The sequence below is a fragment of the Equus quagga genome, unplaced genomic scaffold (genome assembly GCF_021613505.1).
Source record: "Equus quagga isolate Etosha38 unplaced genomic scaffold, UCLA_HA_Equagga_1.0 HiC_scaffold_4695_RagTag, whole genome shotgun sequence".
Taxonomy (NCBI): Eukaryota; Metazoa; Chordata; class Mammalia; order Perissodactyla; family Equidae; genus Equus; species Equus quagga.
Genome location: NW_025793858.1, coordinates 9,772 through 16,929, shown reverse-complemented (window position 1 = coordinate 16,929; position 7,158 = coordinate 9,772). Strand labels below are relative to the sequence as shown.

General features: G+C 58.7%; 1 long non-coding RNA gene across 2 annotated transcripts; it reads right to left on the bottom strand.

Moving 5' to 3' along the window:
* Window positions 1–946: 946 nt before the first annotated feature.
* Window positions 947–3,793, bottom strand: LOC124232334 (uncharacterized). Of its 2 annotated transcripts, none has more exons than XR_006886822.1 (3): window positions 3,701–3,793; window positions 2,249–2,312; window positions 947–1,454 (listed from the first exon to the last, which is right to left on the bottom strand). It is a non-coding gene; the product is annotated as an uncharacterized LOC124232334 (long non-coding RNA). The 2 variants fall into 2 exon arrangements; XR_006886821.1 differs by lacking the exon at window positions 3,701–3,793 and adding an exon at window positions 3,203–3,268.
* Window positions 3,794–7,158: the final 3,365 nt, after the last annotated feature.

The following is a 7,158-nucleotide window of genomic DNA, read 5'->3' as shown; positions in this document are numbered from 1 at the left end:
ATAAGACAGAATGGTCACACAGCAGGACCTCGACTGAGTAAAGAGGAACCACACAGAAAAAGAACGGGGGAGGGTCAGCCCCATGGTATAGTGCTTAAGTTCAGCGCCCTATGCTTTGGCAGCCCGGGTTCACAGGTTTGGATTCTGGGGCACTCATCAGCCATGCTGTGGTAGCGACCTACATATAAAGTGGAGGAAGACTGGCACAGATGTTAGCTCAGGGCTAATCTTCCTCATGTAAACAAAGAGGAAGACCGGCATAGATGTTAGGTCAGGGCTAGTCTGCCTTAGCAAAAAACAAGAAGTCGGGGAATAGGTCCAAATTGTGAGCATTCACACCTCCGAGTAGTTGTCTCCTGAGTGCCCTCTGTCTTGATTCTTCATATACTTTCTGTACTTTCCAAAGTCGCCACAGCGAGCATGCACATACTCAGGAGTTAGCCGAATGGGTCTTCTGCAACAGAGTGCATTAGTCCACCCATTCAAGGCCCCATCACCATAGTTATGGGATGGCAACACCTGCTCCAGGTCTCCCACACCTGAATCTCATAAACAAATAAGCTGGACCACACAGTGTCACTCAGCCACAGTGTGACGTTTGGATGCCCTCCCTCAAGCTGTGGAGGGCCTGGCGAGGGGGTCATTGCTTGTTTGCTCAGAGACTGAGGACAGTAAAGAAGACGTTACTGAGACTCAGGAGATGGAAACATGGAAATGAGCACTGATCCGCCCCCAATTGACGGTGCTATTCTGGCTTGTGATATGAATGCAAGTGAGGAGGTTGCCAGATGTTCACAGAAACTCCCAAAGTACCAACTCAACCAGGCCACCCTCTGTGTGCAGGCACCACACCTAAGCAGTGGCGGCAAAGTAGCTCGTGGGTGACTGCAGGTGCCTTGTGATGCAGCTTCCTCCTGTGGACTTGGAGCGTCACTACACAAAGGCAGAAATAAGTACAGTTCTCAGGTTGGACCACGTGATCCGGGCCGTGCTGAGAGGGACCCACCCAACTGGAGCTACCTGGGGGACAGGGAGCAAGGAGGGCAGTGGAGTCTGCCTGTTGGAAGCAGGCCACCTGAGGATTGGGAGGAAAAGGGAGACTAGGGCCAAAGAAACAAGGCTCGCTGTCCTCTTGCTACTGCACGGCTGCCGGGCCTCCTCTTCAGCAAGGTCAGGACACGGAACTACAGCCAAGCGGTGACAGAGGGAATCACAGGGATGAGAAGGAGCCCATTCTCAGGGGCAGAGTGCTGGACGCAAGGGCACCTCCTCCTCGGGGACCACTCCTCCCAGGTGGCGGGCCTGCGGGTGGAGGGCAGCCTCCAGCTGGAGGGGCAGTGGACACTCCCTGACCTTTGGGATCACTTACACTTCCAGAGTCTAGGTGAAAGCTGAGTGCAGAGCAGGCCTGCAAAGGGAGGAGGAGAGCAGCCCCCGAGGGCCAGAGGAGGAATCTGAAACGCAAACAACGAAGGGGAGATGAGCACCCAGGCTTCAGAACCAGCTCCCACAACTCCGCACCAAAGAGACCAGCAGCTCAACAGAAAGCCAGGCAAAAGACGTTTCAGAGAGGAGGAAACCGGACCTGCCGAGAAGTGTATGGGGGAAACCGGGAGTTTGGGTCAAGCCGGTCCCAGATCTGTGGTGCCGCAAAACACGTGGCAGGAGCCAAGTGGAACCTTCCCTGTACCTCAGAGTCAAAGAAGCACGTGGGGTGAACTCTGCACTTCTCGGCAAGTGAGGAGATGGGTGACAGGCTCAGCGGAGGGGAGGGGATGTGGAGAAATCACACGGAGCAGAGAGCATGGGCTGGGCAGGAGAACATCTAGGCCAGAGAGGGGGCCGGGAGAGCCAGAGTGTGGAGCACCGAGAGGCCTGGTGCTGGAAAGTTCCCAGAGGACAGACAGCTGGGGGGAGGTGGGGCTGGATGGACACAGGTCACTGGAGGGGTGAAGGATAAGAAACTGCAAAAGCAAGGGCTCAGACAGGCCATCGGGGACAGTGAGTTCTGCAGGGTGCTGCCCGGAGGGAGGAGGAAGCGAGCCTGACTGAGGAGGTGCTGTGAGCTCTAAAGAGGAGGCCAAGTCCTGGGGGCATTCGCCACAAAGAGCAGTGGTGGACATGCTAAAAGCACTTCCTAAAAGGAAGATGGGCTGCATTATGGGGATGGAACCACGGTCTGGGGAAGAAAGCAGGCCCCTTGCAGCCCTGAGGCCTGAATCCCATGAAGGTGCCCTCTGCTCCTCACCTCACCTCAGGGCCAGCATTCGCGCTTCCTGGAGCTTCGGCAAGGAGCAAGCAGCTGCAGCTCACTGGAAGGTAAGGCAGTGCCCTGTTGATCTACACTGACTGAGCAACTCCTGTGCACTGGGCCCGCAGCTTGCAGAAACGAGTCAAGAGCCAGTCCTGGCATTTAAGGACCTCAGCGCTCCTGAGGGGGCCCTGGACTCTTGGAGAGCAGGTACAACCCTGGGAGACAGGAGCCCAGGGAAGGGAGGGAGGAAGGGAGGGCCAGAGTGCCGCCAGAACCCAGGGACAGGAGTGCCTGCCACCAGGCGTGGGGCAGAGAAAGGCTAGGACTCTCTTGTCTTGGCAGGCATTAGAGCCCACGGGTACCACGTACCAAAGCGGGGAGTCCTGACAGACTGTGTGCACTCAGGGGTCAGGGGCTCCCCAGCACAATGACCCACATGTTGGGCCACAACGAGGGAGAGAGCTGGCCCCCCCCCCCCCGGAAGGCCCTCCCAGGGCCCCGAGGTTTTTGGGCTTCAACAGGAGAGGGCCCAGCAGGGTTTTCAGGAGGGTATTGATGAGGTCAGATGTGCTGCTGAGAAACGGGACTGGTGGCCTGTGCAGCTCCCACTGGACTAGAAAGAGCCGGCGCCCAGGCCGATGGGGAGGCTCAGGGAACAACCAGCACGGGCCCCAGACTATGGGGCCGGAACTCAGGAAGTGGCAGTGGGGCAGGAAGAGGGGCCTTCATTCTGATCAGGCCTTTGAGAGGCAAAGCCCCAGGACTGGGTCATCCAGGCAAAGCCCAGGAAGGGCGCAGGGATGTCGAGGAGCACAGCGCGTGGCAGTGAGTGCCTTGAGCTACTAACTGAGAGTCAAGACAGGATGCAGCTTTGACAGAGAAGCGGGCTTTTGGGAGACATGTCAGGTGTGAGGGGCAGCAGAAAAGAGGGGGGACTTTCCTTCTCACCTGCAAACAAAGCCCATATCACGACTGCCCCTCAGGACGCCCAGGCACGCCCGCGGTGGCCTGGAAGAAGGAGACCCTGACTCTCCGGGCACAGGACTCAGCCTAGAGGTGCCGCCCTCTCCCGGCCTCCGCGTCCCCCAGGGTACCTTCGGAGGGTCAGTTAGGTCGCCAAGGACGCTGCCACTGCACCTTGACTTCTGCCTCTGAGGTCACCGCGCACCAGGCGCCTAGCCCCTCCTCCTCCTCCCTCCCTTTCTCCCAGCTCCTCCCCCACTTTTCTCCCAGCTCCGTCTGTCTCCTGAAGCCCCGCCCTCAGCCCCGCCTTCTCTTCCAATAGCGGCTCCTCCCTCGGCTCTTTCCCTCAGGTCTGGCTTCCATAAGGCTCCCCCGGCCCCGCCCAGCCCCGGCCCTGCCCCTCCGCCTCCCCGCAGCCCCGCCCCCTGGCTCACGTTGTCCCCCGCCTCAGTCTCCCCCTAGCCCCTCTTGCCCGTTCCTGACCTGCTCCCAGCCGCTGGTCTCCAGGCCCCGACTGGGCCTGCTGAGCCCTCGTCCCTTGGGGCCTGGGGAGTCCATTGACGTCTCCTAGAGGCGGGGCACCGCGTGCACTCGTGCTCGTGACGTCAGCACGTGTCTTCGTAATGAGCTGGCTGCGTGCCTGCGTGCCTTCGTACAGGCGTGCTGAGTTCCGGCGTGCTGCGTGCTTACGTACGTGGTCCGTGCCCCTGTATTCCCGCAAGAAAGGGGCGTTGGCGCCTAGGCGAGCCCGGCCTGCGTACAGAGAGCCGGCGCCTGTCGCCTGTCGGTCGCCCTAGTCTACGTTTCCCCCGGCGGTGGCGGCGGCGCAGCCAGGACTTGGGCAGGCGCTTTGTCTTTGCTCCGCGACCCGCGTCGTCTCCTCTCCTGGGTGTGGGAGGCGGCCCCGACGGGACACGGGGAGGCCGAGGACCATGCCGCCCGATGGTCGGAGCCGGGTTGGCGCAGCGCGCCCGCCACTCGCTCGGCCAGTGGATCCGGGAGACCCGCGCCGCCGGAAAGGCTCCAGGACTCAGCCCTCCGCGGGATGGTACCACTACCCTAGGAGCGCGTGAAGGTGGCCAAGGCTGCACTTTCCTGTCCCTTCCCCACCACCGTCACACGCCCGCCCTCCTCCTAAGTGTGTGGACCAGCGAAGTGCGTCTGTGCCTAGAAAGGCGAGTGTGCCGGTCCCCAGGCACCGGTAGGTCCGCCCTCGTACCTGCCCTCCTGCCTCCCGTGACCCTTCAGCTGTGCCCCCACCCAGGCCACGGGCTCCGCTGTGCCCTCAGAACACGATCCGCTTCCGTGACGTGATGTGCTGTGCTGCTGGCTGCTGGGGCGTTATGTGGTCCCACAGCCCTCAGGGGCCAGAGAGACCCACTGCCGTGTTGAGCAGAGCCAAAGCGTGCGTGAGGGGTTTCCCTCCAGTTGGACCCTCCCGGGTCCTGCTGTCCTCCAGTCCCTGCTGAGTTGAAGACCGTTCTGGTACTTTAGCCCACATTGCTGTCTCGTACCTGATGACCTTGTCTCGTTATCCCTCTTGTCCTTGTGCAGGCGAAGGAGCTGAGACCAGAGGAACAGGCTTTCCTCTTCAGGCCACCAAGCAGGTACTCTCTGCATCAGGAGGCAGGAGGGCACTCGGCCCCCGTCGTACCTTTACGGTTACCTCAGTTCTCTCTAGGGATCCCAGCCACACAGTTCAGGTCTCCTGGTTGTGATTTTGTGGTTCTGATGAGAAAAGGACCAAGACAGCGAGTGGCAGAAACTAGGCAAACCTGCAGTCCAGTCGTCTACCCCAGGAGGAGAGTAGAAGTGGCCAGGCCACAGGGGGACATCCAGCCTCTCTCATAAATAATCCAAAGCCAGTGAACAGGGCAACCGTTTGTCACCCATCACGTTGGCAAAGGTTAAGTGGAAGGAGGATGCTCAGGGCCGACGAGCGTGTGAGGAAATGGCCCTTGCTTGTGGTTGATACGCAAGTGAGCCTCTCTGGAAAGCCTTCTGCTGGTGCAGATTGGCATCACAGATGTGCATGCCGTTTGACCCAGGCCTCCTCCTAATGATATCTTCAGTCAACACCTGTTTGTGGGGACGTCCTTTATGGTGACAGAAAGTGCAGAGCAGTCTGTGACTCACCATTAGGAGGATGGTCAGTGAATTGTGGGAGAGCCAACTATGGGATAGGATACAGGTGGTGACGAATAGGACAGAAGAAGATGTGCAGACGTGTAAGAACGTGCTTGATGTACTGTTAATGGAGAAATCAGCCTCCACCCTTGGAGACGTCCAGGCAAGAGCACACAGCTCTGTTAGTTTGCCAGGGCGGTCATGTCAAGGTACCGCAGACTGAGTGGCTTCAACAGCAGAAAGTTGTCGTCTCATAGTTCTGGAGGCTGGAAGTCCAAGATCAAGGTGTCGGCCGACTTTGCCTCTGCTGAGGACTGTGAGACAGAATCTGCTGTTCCGTCCTTGTCCCCGACTTCTGGTGGTTTGCTGGCAATCTTTGGCATCCCTAGGCTTGTAACTTTCTACCTTCCTCTTCACATGGTGTTCTTCTGTGTGTGTCTCTCTAAATTTCCCCTTTTTATGAGGACACCAGTCGGATTGGATGAGGGTGCACCCTAAGGAGCTCATTTTAACTTGATTACCTCTGTAAAGACCTTTTCTGTGTATATAAGGTCAGATTCTGAGGAACTAGGGACTGAGACTTCAAGACGTGAAACCGGAGGGGCCACAATGCAACCAATAACAATCTAGAATGGCCCTGTGGTAGGAAGGAAATTGGAGCCTTCCTGGGGTAGAAGGAAAGCCTTCATGGCTGCAGGATGTTGAATAAAGCAGGGAGGAGAGTGGACAGCTGGAGCAGGGTGCAGATCACATGGGACCTTGTAGGCCGTGGTGAGAAGTGTGGGTCTGTTCTGCTTGGGGAAAGAAGCCTCTGTCAGGTACTGGGCTACGTGCCCTTGGAGCCTCGACCCCCGTCCTCACACTCACGTGGAGACTGAGGTTCCCCGAGGTGCCATGACCCAGCTGAGGTTGGGGCCTGGGGCCCAGGTCCTCCCAGTGCACATCTCTGTCCTCCAGGGACAGAGAAAAGAGGCAAGGACAGGGAGTGCATGCAGTTAGGTCCCCTGTAATGTTGAGTTCTCTCTTCATCCTTCAGTGCCTCCGTCTCAGCTGTAGAGTGGGGTGACAGTAGCACTGCCCCTACCTGGTTATTTGAAGGTTGAATTCTGTGATCTGTGGATCGCGCCCATCCCAGGGCCTGGCATGGAGACAGTGCCTGCACATTGCTGCCGATCGTTCTTGCTCTCATGATTCATTTCTCTCAGCTTGGGACTCCTGCTGACAGTGGAGAGCAGTGGTTCCAGAAGGGGTTGGAGGAGGATAACAGCCAAAGGGTTCAGGAGGAGACACCTGATGGGGCCGTCTCAGATCGAGGGCATCCCCAGGGCCCAGCTGAGGTTGGATACCAAGGATTTCTGGTAGCAGCCCTGCAGTAGGGGCCGGGAGATTTGGGACCTGCGGTGCCTTGGCAGTGGCAGTGCCAGGAAGCAGAGAGGGTTGGGGTGGGCGGGGGTGGCAGGAGAAGAAGCATAGCCCAGGACTGTCCCTGTCTGTGCTGGGAGAGGGCTAGAGCCAGCCCACTGTGCTGTGAAGCCAAGGGGCCCTCCCTCCCTCCTTCCCTCCTCTGTGCTGCCCTGGGGCTCAGTGACCTCTGTTGTACAACTGACCACGTGCTGTCCTGGCTGTGCCTTTCTCTAGCTGTCCCCAACCTGCTCCGAGAGCTCCCCAAAGACTCCATGTGACGGGCGAGTCATCCTAGTGGCCAGCCTCTTCCGTCAGGCCTGTCAACTGACTGTCTGGTGATTGAAAGGAGGAACCAGCACTCTCCGCTACTCCACCGTCCAGGTCAGTGGGGTTTCAGGGCACCTTGGGGA